Here is a 14,915-nt window from a genome sequence, read left to right as displayed (position 1 = left end):
GGGTAACCATGTAACTCAAATCTGTATGTTTTGGAAGAGAACAGGAAAAGACAGTGAAATAGTTGCATTAACACTGAGATAGTCTGTAATCTTGGTTGAATATTACATCCTTACTCCCAGGAAAGACCCGGGAGGATTTTTTTTCTTGTCCTTTGTATATGTCTGGTTTAGGAGCTTGAGATGTGATACATATTTCTGAAGATAAGCAAAAAATGAACAGTATCAAGTGTGCCAGAGTAAAACTTACTGAGAGAAACGCATCCTTTAGGTATGAAGACAGGCCTGAGAAGTGAGAAGTACAATTGGCAAATGAAAGAAGAAAAGAAACCCCAGAAGGGAGAGGTCTCTTCACCTGCTACCTCTTACCATTCTTCACTAAGGAAAGGTTCTTCACGGAGGAAAAGCTGAGTGGCAGGAGATCTCTGAAGCGGTTTGGGCCTGGACAGAGATTAACGATTCAGCAGAAAGCTGCTGACTTAATAACATTCACAGCACAGACTAAAGTCATTTTGTCTCTTGATTTTCAGTGTGTGGTACGGTACTGAAGTCAAAACATGTATGTTTTGGAGAGATATAGATAAAAGACATGCGCTTGAATGTAGGCATACCCATAAGAGATCACGCCGTCTTAGGGTTTTTCTTGTATCTTTGATGTATCCCAAAGGACAGAATCTGACAACATCTATTTAAATCAGGTTTCATCTATTCACATTTACTCCCAATCTGATACATGGAGAAAAATCACGGGTGTGTTTCACATAATAGCAATCAATTAGTGACAAAAACTACAATTCAGTCAAGGGGATAGACAATAATTTTACAAAAGTAAATAAATGTTGTCCCATTCCTTTAAAACAATGTCTGTCCCATGCTGCCTCAGAAAATGTACGGCAGTTAACAATAACTGAGAATATAGTAGAATTTCAACCTTCACAATAGTAAGTTAATAAAATGATATTTTAAAATATTATCCGATTTAGAGAAAAAAAAGAAAAGAAAGAGAAACTTACTAAGAGACTTAAGGTTACATAATGAGCCCAGCATTTAACCACAGATGATCATTACAGCAGGGTTTTTTGTTTTTTGTTTTTCCTCTAATCTTATCTAAGTATTGTAACAGGACTGTTTTTCTCACAATGTGGTCCCTAGGCCCACAGCATCAATTTCACCCAGGAACTTGATAGGAATGCAGATTCTCCAGCCCTACCCCAGACCTATTCTATCAGGAACCCTGAGAGGGGGGCCCAGCAGTCTGGGGTGTGTCAAGCCCACGAGGTGACACTGATGTGCCAAAGGTTCAGAATGACTTTGATAGAGTGCCCCACTCTTCATCCCTGCTCTCAATCCTGGCCACTTCTGACACATTCTAGAGAGCACAACCAAACAGCCATTTTTTGGTTACACAGTTTCTAGAAATGAAGGGCTGTTCTTTAAACTGATTATGATAAAAAAACAAAGAAGATCCCCATCATCCTTTATCTTATCTTTGATTATGATCTTCTTCTATATTCACACTCAATTCAATTTTGATACACTTAAACAATCAGGAATAACAATGATAAAAAGCCCATTTACCACAAACTTGAAAGTAAACAGCTAACTATTCTATTTTCTTCTCATTTTTGTTGTTACAATTTAGCAATTTAGGATCCAAATGTCTCTTTCCAGAATTCACCCACTCCTCAAATGCTAGAAGATCACTTTTCAAATGTAAGTACATCTGAAGGAAAAGACATCTGTGAGAGTTTCTTTTCCCCAGTGAAACAATTTGCTCATAGATTAGGTTTAAATAATCCCTCAGAAACCCTAGAGTACGGCATTGGGTGCTCAGGCTGTTTTAGGAGGTATTTTTTCCTCACATTCATTTAAATTAATTTGTGCGTTTTATGACACAAAAACTTATCAAAGCATCTTAACTGTGAAACTAACTAACTAAATAAATATCCCCAGCATTCCCCACATTTAAAGAGATTATTTATTTTCTCTGATGGCTGATAAAAGTTCTGATGGCACATTTTCTAATTTTAAAACCATTTTCATTTCACACTTCTGAAAAACTTGAAGTCAGGAGTGAGCTTGTGGGTCTGTTTGAAGTGTGATTCACACTTTATGCTCTCTTCCCCCAATAGCTCATGCATATTTATAATGCCAACCAGACTTCAGGTTTTAAACATGCCAAAAAAAAGGACTATTTTAGAGGATAATAAATAAGTGCACTGTAGTTATGTAGCACTTCTTGTCCAAAATATCCACCATTTACAAATTTTAACTCACAATTTCCAGAGATAAAATAATAGATGTCATCCTCACCTTCATCTTATCCTACAAAATTCTTAATAAAAAATATTTTTCTGTAGAGCTATTTCAATAGTAACTTGCTTGCCTTTTTCCAGGTTTATAATATTCCCTATTTCATTTAATATCCATTCATTCATTTATCAGCCAGTCCATCCATCTATCTACCAATCCAATACAGGGATCCCGTGATACAGCTTATGCTAGGCCAAAGGAATACAAAGAGAGAACATCACGTTTCTCAAGGGTGGAGAGGCAGATAAATAAACAAGTTATTATATCAATATGAAAAGTGCCACAATTGATAAATAGATGGAAATACTTAGCTTTTTCTAGATGTTTTAAAAAGGCATTATGAAGGCAGTGGCATTTCAGTTTTGAGTGTGGAGGGAAAGGATGGAGTTCACTAAGTTAATAGGGCAGAAGAAGCACTTCAGTCAAAAGAAGTAGCGTGGGCAAAGTTTCAGAGGACTGGAGGAGCACAGCGTATTCAGAAAACAGCAAATAACCCAGCACGGCTGGAGTGCTGGTTGGACATAGCAAAATGGTGGTATTCAAGATTGAAATAACACGCGAAGGGTGAAGTGGAGAGAACCTAGTACACCACATTGAGGAGTTTGGATTTTAGGGAGTAGCTGAAGGATCGCCAACTCAACACCATTGGCTACGGGTTTCCTGTGGGAAAACTAGAGTGTGTGCCTCACTTAAAGACATTCTAATTCAATTTATTTAAAACATCATGTGGGCTCAGGAAAGCACACCTTCAAGTTCAGATTCAGTGCCTCTTTCTGATTCCTAAACCTAATTGGAATCCATGAGAAAAAATTAAGGGGGTCATACTATCAGATTTGCATTTAGTGGGTGGAAGACAGATTCTAGCGGAGAGAGGCACAAGGCAAAAGTACAAGATAAGAACTGCTATAATAGTACAGTTCCTGTTAATGTTGTTCATTCATTCAATCAATTGACATTACTGGGTACTTAAAATGTACAAAGCCCTGAGCTAAACTCAGAATCAGATAATGTAATTGTCTTAATGGAAAGTCCACTGGGTTGCTTTCTGTTTGGTTGTTTTTGTTTTTGTCTTTCTTTAGTTGGTAAACTTCTTAAAGACAGCAACAGCACCTCTTAAATGCAATCATAGGCTTGCCTGGAGCGCGACTACGGTGTTGTGCGCGCTCCATGCATGCCACAAATGTGTGCTGATGACATTCAGTTTCACGACTACAACATTGTTTTGTAACTTAGCCAGGAAACAGAGAAGTGCTGTGATTTAAACAACCTGCCATCCCACTTCCTCCCTGCCAGCAACACAGCCCAGAAGCCAAAACTCTGGGCTTGGGAATCAGATGGTTGGGAAATTTTGGGACTCAGTTATAAGTGATGCTGAATGTTTCTCACTCTGAAGTAGCCTACACTTTTCAAGTACTATGCAAGTTGTGCATGAGAGTGATGCAACATCACATAGTCCTCTCAAGATCCCTCTGTTGGAGATACGACTTGCTTTCTGAAGTGAGAAAATACACAAATTTACCACTTGCTTAAAAATGAATTTTAAAAATAAGATATTTTATTTATTATAAAGGAGAACTCCATAGAGCTTATTATTCATATTTATATTCAACAGAATATAAAGCACATACAGTGGATTCTTTCCAAGTTTGTAAATTCTCTTCTTAAAAGAACTAGTGATGACATCTAATCAGGAACAGCTCCAGGTGAGTTCTCAACCCTCTGTTCTCTGTCCTCCACTGGTCTTGTTGCATCCAGTTCATGCTGTGATTTCTCCTCCTTACTTCAGCTCTTTTTTGAAAAAGCCAGATTCTAAGCTGTTTTATTCATGCACTACCTAAAATTTGACTTCTTTCCCTTCCCCCTTCCACATTTCTCTACTGCTTCCTTTCCTCTCTTCAACTATTGGCAACCCAGATCAACCACCTATAACAACCTTATCTTTATCTCTACTATTATCTTGTTTCGTTACTTAACAATACATTGTGGAAATTCCTCTAAGTCAGGTGGTTTAGATCAAGACAGATCAAGTTCCCTCTTCTAAAGGACTGCTTAACAGTCCCTGAGAGGGATTTATTATAATTTACTCAACAATTTCATTTCCTATTTATGATCATTTATTGAACATTTCCTCTTTTTTTTAAACCACTATAAAAAATGTTGCAATAAAATCCTTGAGTATATATACTTGAATACTGATCTTTTTATTTCTATGATATAGCTTCTTGTAATTAGCATTCTGGAGTCAAAAGGCATATATTTTTTAATTTGAATAGAAATCGCCATGCAAAGGCTGATCTTTGTTTTAAAAAAGCTGTAACAGATGAAAATTTTTTCTGCATCTCAAACAGCAGTAGGAGTTAGCACACTTTTAAATTTGTGTCAGTTGGGTGAATATAAAGTGATATCTCATTGTTACTTAAATTTGCAATTCTTTCATCACTAAGGAGACTGGACATCTTTTCATAGGTTTAAAGGCCATCAGAATATTTTCTTCTATGAACTGTTTATTCATATTTATCATCCATTCTTCTATTGGGTTGTTTTCCTTAGTTATCAATTTGCAAAAATTCTACGTATAATCTATCTTCATTTGTTTGTGGGAGGCATTGCTAGCCACCTATCCAGAAAGAATATTGCCCTTCTCACTATAAAAGAACTGTAATGTTAAGATTGAAAATATGCCCAGGTTAAAGAAACAAAAACAACAACAAAACAAATTGCATTAACCAGTCTCCCTTTCAGCTAGGATAGACACAGTTACGGCAAAAGGAATATAAGCAGATGCCACAGGGTGAGGCTTCTGGGTAATTTCTTTTAAAAAGTGCAAACTTAGCTGGTGTGTACTATTTGCTTTCACCCTTCCTACTTTTTCCTTCCTGGAACTTGGATCTAATACTGAGGGTGGAACAGGCTTTTAGTGAACAGCAAGTGACAAAGGTGAGGATGAAAGCCCATAGTCAGGCCGGCTACTTTGTGATGACTGCACAGAGGTGCTGGATTGCTTACCTTCTGACTTGTTACATGAAACAAGTTAAGATACCTAACCTGCTCAAGACACAGTTATTTGGGTTCTCAGTTACAATTGCTCACAATCCTAAGGGGCATATTTCATTATGACAAGAGATTTTCACATATTGAGGCATATGGGGTAATTATTCTGATTCAAAACTGATTCAGCTTGAACTAAAGAGAACTGACTATGGCCTATCAAACATACATTGTGCATCTTCTCTATTAAAGTAAAGAATACACTCTCTTAAGATAAGAATGCATATCTACGCCCTATGCCTGTATGAGTAATGCCCTATTGGTAATGCCTGTATTACTCCCTTTCCCTACATCAGGATCATGTTGACAGCTAAATTTCAACTGAATACCTCTTTGAAACTTTGATGAAGATGTATTCTGGGTGTGTTTAATGTATCCTCTTTGTTCTAAAGAGGTATAAGACTGTACTGAAAACCATGCTTCTCTGGAACGCTTTCTTCCTTTGTGGAAACTGCCTTTTTGGATTATAATCCTCACCTTGGCTCAAGTAAAATTCACCTTATCTCTCTTATCTGTAGAATGGTTATTGGTTATTTTGTGGTGACATTTCCAACATTTCCCAAAAGTATCATTTACCTGTTGAAAATGCTAATGACATCTTTTATTATAAATTTTTCTTAAAAAATTTTACATGTTGACTATTTTCTTTTTATATTATGGCATCTGTGATTCCTGTTTTGGTTAGAAATGATTCAACCAATCAGTAGGTTGTACATATAGTCCAATTTTTTTCCACTATTTTTGGTACTTATTTATTTATTTTTTTTTTACCTTTTATCCTTTAATTCATTTGGAATTTATTTTTGTTTATGAAGTGAGATAAATACCCAACATTATTTCCTTCCATATGGATGGTGGGTTGTCCTTCTACCATTTGTCAAATAAATGCTTTCCAACTCTCCACTACATTGTGATAACAGCTTTGTAAACAATTAAATTCCCATGTATGCTACTACTATTTCCAGGCTACTCTTCTCTTCCTTTAATCTATTTGCCAATTTCTATGCCAGGAGATACATTATTTCTTATTACAATGGTTTTATATTAGAATTATAAAGTATAGTCCTTCCTCAAAATCTTCTTTCTTATATTTCTCTTGGCTATTCGCAGACATTAATTCTTTCATATGAACTTTAAGATCACCTGAGTGATTAAGAAAGTCACCAGCAAGAGATTTTACTTGGAATTGCAGTGGGGAATCACTTTGTTGAAAAATCCCACCCATCGCCATACTCAGTCTTTCATTTGGCCAGATATTGTTTGTTTATTTTAATAGTTTAAAAAACATATATGGGTTCCTACATCTTGTTAAATATATCTCTTGGTATTTTAGACTTTAGTTATCTATCGTGAATAGTCTATATCTAGTTGTCCCAGACAAAGATAATTACTTTTCTTCTTGCCTTCCTTCCTTTCTTTTTGCCTTTCTCTCTTTCTTTTGGAGATATTCAACATTGATAAAAATAAATACAATAAGATGAAAAAAAGACGAATTGACCAGAATAAATATGATGGGAAAAAGATAAATTTCTCTTTTTACTGATGCCTTGAGGGCCATTGTTTTTCTCTCCATTCTACAGATAAAGGCAACTGAAGCTCAAAGTTAGGGGTCTGTTAGGTATTGTAGCCAGGATTCAAACTCAGAGTAGCAAGTTATTACTTCTCTATGGCAATTTTCCCCAAATATTTCTTCATTTATTACTTGTTTCCTACATAGAGGCCTTAGGAATAATTAACTCAAATGTTAAAGGTGATAAGTTATTTTTAAATAATCTCCCATCCATAAAAGAGGTCTTTCCTATGCTCACTGTGTCATATATAGAATGTGTCCTTTTATTTTTAGGATTATTACAAGATACTAAAGCTTACAAGATAAAGTTAAACCTTTCTTCCTAGTTTTAGATGTACTGAGATATTACATTTATCTTCCTTTTACTCCTGAAAGTTACAGTTGCACATGGAAGAGCCCACTGAATTTTACCCCAATTGGAAGTATTTTCCCAATGGATTGTAAAAAAAAAATCTAAATAAAACAAACAAAAAACTCCCTCCTCTGAAGAACAGGAACTTGAAATTCAGAAGCAGAGGCTACCTCTCTTGGCTATAATTTTGTTTCCATACATTTTCAACAATAGCCAAATAAGAAGGGAGAAATAGCAAAAAAATCTGACACACCTGTGCACACATAAATACCATACCCACTCTTCTGATCAGACATGCATTTAAATGCATTGCCTACATTTAAATGTAAGATGAGTTACCATTTGTAACTTTACCCCCTTATTCTACAGGATGACTTCATTATGCATGGTATTGAAATAATTACAGAATTGATTATTGCCCACGTATAGGCAGGATCTTTCCGTGACTTCGGTTTTGTCAAGTGCAAGAAAATGTAATGAGACTCCAGCGAGAGGTAAGGAAGAAACTAGAATGATTTCTGGACACTCATTTCAACTACTTTATCCAAATACTGCTCCAATAACTCTCTATGACTTTATTTCAAAATGCAATTCCCCCTTGTTCCAAAAGGAAGAGAGAGAATGTGGGGTACACCACTCTCAAGGAAGAGAGATGAAGAGCAAATGTACTTCATGTCCTTCCCTCTACCTGCCCTTTCTTCAATGGAGAGCAAAATAAAGAGCTGTGTAAAGGTTTAATTAGGGTCAGAATTAAAACACGGATCCTGCTTCTGTGCCTGGGGAAAGTCGGTGCATGTTTTCTGAAGTCTGATTTCAAGGGCAGAGTGAAACATTGTTGAGTGAGTTTTTCCTACTAATTGGCCCCTAAGTGAGGAGTCTATGTGTTTAAACTTCTCCTGAAAGGGTTATTTGCATTTCCCTCCTCCTCAGAAACATAGTTTAAGGGAGAATAATAAACATATGAAAAAGTATTATTTTGATTATTATTATTATTTTTTGTGTGTGAAGAAGATCAGCCCTGAGCTAACATCCATGCCAATCTCCTCTTTTTGCTGAGGAAGACTGGCCCTGGGCTAACATCTGTGCCTATCTTCCTCCACTTTATATGGGATGCCGCCACAGCATGGCTCGACAAGTGGTGCATTGGTGCGCGCCTGGGATCCGAACCCAGGCCGCCAGCAGCAGAGCACGCACTTAACCGCTACACCACGGGGCCGGCCCCCAAAAGTATTATTTTGAGATGTGACAGTCCTTAATTTGTGACAGGGCCAGACAAGTGATCCAGGGAGCCACTGAATTGTATCCCAAACTCAAGAGGTTGGGTCTGTTCAGGCATCAAGAAAGCATGATCTTCCCTTGAAATTCTGACTACCTCAAATTCCTGTAGTATATTGAACACAGGTTCTTTTAAGATATCTGATATGACTTAAACAGCTAGATTCTGAAAATGTAGAAACTAATGTGGAAGGAAAAATCTAGAATTGGAAAAAGGCAGGGCAATTCTAGATGCGCTTTTTGCTGAACACTTCTCCCACATGAAAAAATCAAGTAGTGTATTCTCTCTGTACCTTTGCCCATGCTATTCAGTGATGGAGAAGGATTTTCCACCCAAGTCTATCCTTTAAGGCTCAGCTCAAATTCCAACACCTCCATGAATGACTGTCTACCCCAGTTTCCAGATATCAGTTTCTTTTCTGCATACCTGTAACACTTATTATGGATAGCACACATTTGACATAAAAATGCAGGCATGAATGGCTACCATACTTGGAGTTCTAGAATTATAAGGAAACTATAAGTACAAATCCAATCCCTCATTTTGCATATGAAAAACAAAAAAAAAAACCTACTTCTTCTATTTGTTAAATAATTTGTCTAAGTGACACTGACAACTTTTAACTGAATGTCTCTTCTCCCCAGCTATACTGCAGACTCCTAGAATGCAGAGTAAATGTCTTACACTCCCTTGGACCCCTGTTTGTCCTAGCCCAATAACTTTCCTATAATAGATGCTCAATAAATATGCATTGATTGAAGGATTAACATTACACTTGAAGTAAATTTAATTTAACCCAGTGCAACCAAAAAAAAAAGCTACTAAATATGTAGTATAAAAAGGGCTGTGCTAAGTGAGGAAGACTACTGTTCTCAGGGAGCTTGCAATCTTGCATAAAGTATATGACGTGAGAGCTTATGCCTACCCCAGCTAGGGTCTTGGATCTCTGTAGTCTTATATACATTTATGATTGGTCTCTACTGTTAAGCCAATTCTAACCAAAGAACAGTGTGTCCTTAAATCTCAATCCCACCAGTTGATGGGCCTGCAATTACTATAATTTGGACCACTTTGGCAAACTCCCACTGCTGTGTCTTCCCTCTCTCATGTTTTCTTACCTGGACCTAAGGTTTCCTGCTGGGACTGCAGGCTTCCATGAAACCCACAATTGTTAGATGAAGGCTTGAAAAATTCTTTTCAATCTCCACCACTTCGAAGTTTTCTTGCAAATAATGGGAACTCATTCAGTGTGTAATGAGCACACAGGATAAAAGTTAGGGAACAAAATTCCAGGAGATGAGAGGAGATCTGAAGGCCATAATGATAGGCTAACTCGAAAAGGGACAGTGTCACACTTTTCCCCAGCCCCACATGAGACAAAAGTGACAAAGGGTAAAGTTAATCAATTCTGAGATAGGGAAAGGAAAGGTGAAAAAGATCAGCTTGGAATACTTTGATAACTTCAGTAAAAGAGGAAGTGTTAAGTGATGGGGATTGGTGAGGCATATGGACACTAAAGGGGATGAAAAATCTTTAGACAAATTACTATGGGAAGTTAGATAGTAAGTCTATAAAAACACCAATGAAAAAAACTGCTGAAGTGCACTGAGACCCCAGGTAAGATCTCACATGACTTTCTCAACTAATAATGGTGTGTATTCCGGTTGTGGCCAAGGCACAGCGATAAGAGTTAAAGGGCTGAGGGAATGCAGGGTTCCAATGAGAACCTATGGCACCAATGAGTAGGATCCAGGCTGTAAGAGGTAGAAAGTGAAGACAGACAAGAGTGATGAGGTGAGGACGAGGGAGTGCCTGAAGGGAGACCACTGGCGTGGAGGAGGTGGAGGAAACCTGATGCTTTAGAAGTGCCATCCACACAAACGCTGATATCTCTGAGTATGCTTGCCAGGGATGAAATGTTAAAAGTCAAAGAGAAAAGGTACTGATGCGACTACAGAGGAGAGACACTTATCCCCCCAAACGTAGTTCATTCAGAGAGCACAAGTGTCAAAGAAGAAGTTACTCAGTGATGACTGCCGTATGAAGGCATGGACAATGAAATGGGAAGCAAAGTCCACTTGGCTTCATGAGAAGCAAGAGTTTCACGGGTTATAGAACCAACCAAATTCAATTAGGATGGAAATTACAGGGGAAAGAATATAAGGGATTTGTGGACAGTACAGAATGGATTCCAAAGGGCCCAGGGTGAGAGTTAGTGACTAGGAGTCCTGAGTAAGGGAAGGTAGAGAAATGAGCTGGATGGGAATTAGAATATGGGAAGAGAAACAAAGTCAAGAATGACACAAAACAAAGTTTCTATAGTAATTCCAGGGGAGAAAAAAAAAGCCCCACAATAACTGGATTGAATCAAACTAGAGGTCACTTTTCTAGTGAGATAGGCACGACTTCAATCTGAGTTAAAGTACAGCACAATTAGTGTTAATACAAGCAAAAACCATTCTTAAGCCCCGTGGAAAAAGAGACACCAGATCTTATGGAACGTCTTCTGTAGCTAACTTTGGTTTTCTTCTGTAAATAAAAGAGACCAAGACGAGACACATTTAAGATAGGATGTAAAAGTCTAACCAAGGCTTCACTCTCAATTCCAGTTTATTTAGAATAAATGACTTTTGCTGAATCTAGGGGCCTGTTGTCACTTTATGTTACCTCCCAGCAAAGAAATCCAGTCAAGATAAACTAACAAGCCCACAGCAATTCCAAGTACTTTCTCTGAGATGCCCCTCTGATTGCATTTCCACCCTTCTCCATATTAATTGCCCTTTCATTTACCTTCCTGTAACACTAGCTTTGGGCATACAATTTCTTCCTCTTCTTTTGAGAATTAAAGTATATATATCTTCCTCCTCTATATTCCAGTACATAGTCCTGGCATAGAGTAAGTGTTCAATAAATGTTTGATTAATTGAAAATTGGTCATAGCACACAATCTCAATTTTCACACCCAAGGACTCTATTATTATTATTATTATTATCATCATCATCATCATTAGAGTAAGCTCTAGAGACAATTCTTTCACAGTAACAACCATACTGTAATCTAAGGCAAAGTGTAGGGTGTAAATCGATGTGTTTCCAAGGGTAACTGGGGATGGGAGAGAGTATCTGTAAATTATAGTCTGGAAGATCATTATTGAAGAATAAGTGACTCAACTGCCATTCGAGCAAGCAGGCAAGCTGCTAATCAACCAACCACTAAGCATTTATTCAATCCATGTAGTGTGTTCAATACTGTGAGGACATCACATGGACTAGGGAAGTGTCCATAGTCTCCATGTTATCTTAACTTCAAGAAATTTGTACCCTAATAGAGGAGGCAAAATGATACCCTTAAAGGCATGGAAAACAATATGAAACAGTAAAGGTTTAGGTATTAAATTTCATGATAAATTACAAGTGGAGAAACATGAGTGATGGTTTCTGTGGCCAGAAAAGACTTGAAGGTGACTTTTGAAGGATGCATCATATTTGCTAAAGTAGAAAATAAAGTGCAAGGCATTACCGGCTTCAAGAAGAACGTGAACAAGCAGGATAGGACAGTGGAGCAATGAGGAGACCAGACTAGGTAGAGTGGAGGGAAGAAGTGGGAAGTAACATTAGCTTGTGGAGTGAGAGAGTATTATCAAGAATAATCAGGATATCAGGAAGAAGAACTTAGATTTGTCATGATAGAAAATAATGAACACTTTAAATAGTTAACATCATTATAAATTTATTCTAAGGTCAATATGTTATTAAAATATATAAGTGAAGTCTTAGATCCTATAGAAGATCTTAAATTATTTAGTATGGAGTAAGAAATTCTCCCCTTTATACGATCCATTTTATCCACTGAGATCTGATATATAGATGTCAACTATCTTCCTCTAACAACCAACCTCAAGGTAAATATGCTTATGTAACAGTTTGGCTGGTCAAGCAGATGACAATAAAACCATTTTAGGACCCAAGGAAAATATTTGTCATCTTTGGTTGAAAGAGGTGCAGTAGCACCAGAAGGAAAGTCCCTGTGCTAACTCCATCCTGTACTATCTCTTGCAATAGATTTTCTCTTCTCGTCTCCTCAATGTGGACATTAATGCAGAGTAACTACGTGTATGACTGTGGCATGCTAAAGACTGGGTGAGGCCCAATAGGGTGGTGAGATAATGAGGGTGATTCACAAGGCCTAACTCACAAGTCTTAGGTACTTATGCCTCTGTTGTCATTGCTTCTGTTTCAGCTCAGATAGTCAAGTCATGGGCTGATCTCTCCACCTCTTTACTCTGAAAAAGATGAGTTCCCGGAAGCCAAAGAAGAAGGGCAGATTTGAGGCTGTTCTGAATGGGAAAGAGAGAGCACAGATGGTACTTGGTACTTCTGCAGATGATGATGTTTGAATGGTTGAATGGCAATTTACTACTTGACATAGAGGAGAACAAAGATTGTGTGAAAAATCTGGTGGGAATAACAAATAACAAGGAATTAAGAGGGCAGAGGAGGTAAGAGGGACTGTTTTGACCAGAAGCATTTGCCGAAGATTTGCCATCCTAGGAACTGGGTTTTGAAGAGTGCCTGAAGATGGGCTAGTCATCCATCATAAATTGTTAAATTAAGGAGGCTCCTCAAGGTGAACAGGGATCTTACAAGCTCAAGGAGGGGAGAAACAGAGTTAGAGAGTCCAAGTGGAGCCCTGAAGGATATTGCACTTACCTCTGTGTGCCAGGACCTTTACATAGATTACTCAATCTTCACAGCAAACCTGAGTGTCAGGATGCGTATATTCACTTTATAGATGAGAAAATGGAATCTCAGATGGGTATAGCATCTTGCTCAAGGTCCTACACTTTACTAAATAACAGAAGCAAGAATGAAATATAGGAATAACTGGCTTCAGAGATGGTTCTCTCTCTCTCTCTTTTGTTTTTAAATCTATTCCACACACCCTTCCTAAGAAAAGTTACAATAAGCCAGTCAATGCCAATCTTATTAATCCTTGGGTCTCAGTACTAAAAATAGAGAATCTTCTTAATATTTGGGTCAATATCAATTTTCACTCCTCTGAACTAAAAAAACCTCAACTAAATAAAACCAAAAAATGAGCATTTTCAACACACACAAGACGAGATGAGATTCTACCTTAATTTCTCGGTTATCGTATTCAAAATACCAAGGCCATTATTTCTGATTAATTTCTATTTTCTATAGTTGAACTTTTGTGTGGCTTACAATAGAATCTTTGGGAAATTTGCCAATTTTAATCAATGCAGCAATAGGAGTGAAGGAGAAAGAGGAAACAGATCAGGATGGATGTGTCAGTGGTTAAATTAGGTTTGACCCTCACACTAAGAATGAGCCAGCCTGATGAAAGACTATTTATACTACCTCTTACCTGATCCAGATTTCCCCACTATATGGAAAAAGCTTTCAGAACAACCCAGTATCAGTAACACATCCCTTGAAATCTTTCCAGATATACATGATTTAAAAGGAACTATTGTAAAATAATATTTGACCAAAAAAACCCAAGAAGAAAGTAAACCAGTATTGGAATTAAAGGCAGCTGCCAAAGAAATTGTAGAAGGGCATGGGTTTTTAATATTGCAGCACGTAGAACATTCTCTCCCTGATCCCCAGTTGCATTTGCGACGGCCATTTGTAAATCATTTTTAATTGTCTTATTAAGCAGCTTAGAGTGCAGCAATCAAAAGCGTTTGGCATTGTGAGACCTGGCATAGCCATCAGGCACGGATCAGTAGTCAGGATAATAGAAGACGCAGGATTATATAACCAGTTATGGTCAGCAGGAAAGGTGATTTGGAGAGAAAGTGGTACATAGCTGGTTCTGAAGAGATGCTGATCTTAGACAATATGAAAGCTGACATTACCGTTCCAGGGAACGGAGACCCTTCCCCATACATGCACACACATCAGCCATGTGCAGTCTGTTGGCTGCATTGGGAAAAGCTGACTGTCAAAAGCAATGATCTCTTTTCAAGGAGAAATTTCTCATGCAGTGTCTGAATCATGACAGAAAGGCTATTTGCAAAACAGGCCCCAAAGGTTGGAATATGTTTTTGTGGAAATTCCCAGAAACTAGATCAAGAAGTTGGATTCTTGCTTTGTTGAGAACATACAAAAGAGCATGAGAATGGAATCTTTCTTTGAGACAAAATGCAACTGTAATTCCATGAAGACAATTTTCTGAGGTGAGTGCATCATGTCACAACTTTGTGATTCATAGTTATGACATCTTTAGACCCAAAATAGATCAAAGATTCCTTCTCATTTCTCTATAGACTTAATTGTCTGACACTGCCCTAAAGCATTCCAGGGAAAAGCAGCAAACTTCTGAATTAATT

General features: G+C 37.6%; 1 protein-coding gene across 1 annotated transcript in view; it reads right to left on the bottom strand.

Annotated features, from left to right (window-relative positions):
• NRXN3 (neurexin 3) overlaps positions 1 to 14,915 on the bottom strand; it is a 1,476,736-nt gene that overhangs the window by 609,014 nt on the left and 852,807 nt on the right. The gene's annotated exons all lie outside the window — the stretch shown is intronic.

This window comes from Diceros bicornis, chromosome 24, assembly GCF_020826845.1.
Source record: "Diceros bicornis minor isolate mBicDic1 chromosome 24, mDicBic1.mat.cur, whole genome shotgun sequence".
NCBI lineage: Eukaryota > Metazoa > Chordata > Mammalia > Perissodactyla > Rhinocerotidae > Diceros > Diceros bicornis.
The sequence above is the reverse complement of the archived record's forward strand: the minus strand, read 5'-3'. Positions and strand labels throughout refer to the sequence as shown.